Source organism: Echinops telfairi, unplaced genomic scaffold, assembly GCF_000313985.2.
Source record: "Echinops telfairi isolate 266 unplaced genomic scaffold, ASM31398v2 ScPeMD7_7468;HRSCAF=8506_0, whole genome shotgun sequence".
NCBI classification, from domain to species: domain Eukaryota; kingdom Metazoa; phylum Chordata; class Mammalia; order Afrosoricida; family Tenrecidae; genus Echinops; species Echinops telfairi.
In genome coordinates this window covers 91,625,130-91,627,334 of record NW_022111369.1, presented here as the reverse complement: position 1 = coordinate 91,627,334, position 2,205 = coordinate 91,625,130, and the positions used below count along the sequence as shown (strand labels likewise).

General features: G+C 33.1%; 1 pseudogene; it reads right to left on the bottom strand.

The window, feature by feature from the left end:
• Positions 1–498: 498 nt before the first annotated feature.
• On the bottom strand, positions 499–601 carry LOC115873457 (annotated as a pseudogene).
• Between the last annotated feature and the right edge of the window lie 1,604 nt (positions 602–2,205).

The following is a 2,205-nucleotide window of genomic DNA, read 5'->3' as shown; positions in this document are numbered from 1 at the left end:
GCAATGATGATAGCATGATAAGGAAGGCTAGAGTAATAGAAAAATGTAAGTGGAAGTATGAGAATGTTGATTAATTATGAAGAATATAACAAGTGGCACTGAGAAAAATGTGTAGGAATTATTAAATTAGATCCAAATTTGCTGTATGACCTTGCACAAAATATACAATATAGGTTTAGAAGTCTTTAGCCCATCTGGACCATAGTACATTTTATTTTATTGTTATTACCACCTTTAGAGTTTTTGTTGTTCTTGTTGTTTGATTTTCATTGTATATGTGTAACTTGAATGAGGTGTCAGATAGGGCAAATCTAAAATTTAGCAAGAGTTTGTAGGTACATGAATAAAATCAAAGGATTTCTTTCACTAATATAATATATATATAATATATATTATATATATATATATTTCACAGTCTGCTCATTTTAAGTTCATGAAGCTACTTTGATAATAATGTAGACAACCTTTTGCATTTGTTCATTGATATACTAACTACACAAGAATTGTAAATGCTTTTTAAAAAATCTGTGTCTTTATGACCATTTTAAATTGACAAGAACAAATACTACACTTGATCTTAGCCAAAAGACCGAGAAGTGATATGACAAAACATTTTAGAGGCATTTTTTTCTGTTTGAAATATATCTCTTGTGACATCAGGTGGATTTACAAAAAGAGTTAAACTTTTTGTTTTGTTTTTTTAAAGAGTTTAAATGTTTTTTATTTATTCATTGAGATTAAGTACTAGAGTGCAGGTACCACACTGGCCATTTCTGTTTTCATTGGCTTGGGGACTCATTTACTGGGACAGTTGAGACTGAGAGAAACCATAGTCCTCTATGTAGTGGAGGACTGTTGTTGAATTCAACCATTAAACTGTACACATTAGAGCTGACTCTGATGGAATAAAAGTAAAAATATTCAGTGATCTATGAGAAACCTTTTAACCTTAAGCATTATCTTTTCTAAAAATCAGGCACTGCATAATTATTGAACTCTTGGGAGTTTTAAATGTAGAAATTAGTGGGTCACTTGATAAATCCAATAAACTAATTTTTATTAAGGTGTTAATAACATATTGGAATTTCATGGAAGCTCATTTGTTACTGTCTAATGAAGTACCAGACATCATTTCTCATTCACATTTTCTGTCAATATCAAGTCAGATAAAGGTCACAGCCAGTAGGCCAGATGCAAACTTTATCGAATCAGCATATTTCATTACAGAGTTCTTTAAAGAATGTCTTGGTGTTGCCTCTTGATTTTAAATTGGCCTGAAGAAAGGTGACACACTTCCTGTTGGTGGATTAACCCACAAATGAAAGCAAAGAGTAATAAACTCTCATTCTCTGTCTCTATAAATTGCAATAACAATTTGAATAGTTATATTTTCAAACTCTGCAAAATCTTGATAAAATGTGAAGCTCGTGCAGAGGTCAGAACCCACATTTCAATCACCAGAATATTGAATCACTTTCCCTTTGCTTCCCTCTTTACATCTCCATCTGTCCATTGTTGCACCATTTAACTTCGGTGTTGCCACAGTGCTTGAAGTTATGGCCCCAGTATTTCAGACATGAGCAGAGGTAGCTTGCTGGACAACTTTTAATAGACCTTCCAGACTGTGGCAGACGAGGATCATTCGATAAAGTGCATCATTCAATAAAGTGATGGAAGATGAGTCTACCGGGTTGGAAGTGACAACACTAGTGTCTGTAACAGTGGAACTAATGTCATAAAGGATCATGAAGATAGTGCAGGACTAGACAATCTTCCATTATGTTGTGCATAAGGTATAATGTAAGTCACGACATTCCAACCGCAACGAAAAGCATAGCCAGAGATAAAAGACATACAGCAAAGCAAGATGGTTCCATATGGATTTTAAAACTTGGTTTATTCAAAAGTGAACTTTTACTCTCTTTGTGAAAATATGTGTGAGTGATAAGGGCTTCGACAGTAATTTTTTTTTCCGCCAGTAGTCTTCTGAGAAATTATGCAAAAATTTTAATGAATAAATGAGAAAACCAATACTTTCCAAAGACTATAGTGATAGAAATGTCTGTTCCTCTTATTTATTTTTTTAATCGTTTTATTAGGGGCTCATACGACTCTTATCACAATCCATACATATAACAATTGTGTAAAGCACATTTGTACATTCATTGCCCTCATCATTCTCAAAACATTTGCTCTCCATTTAAG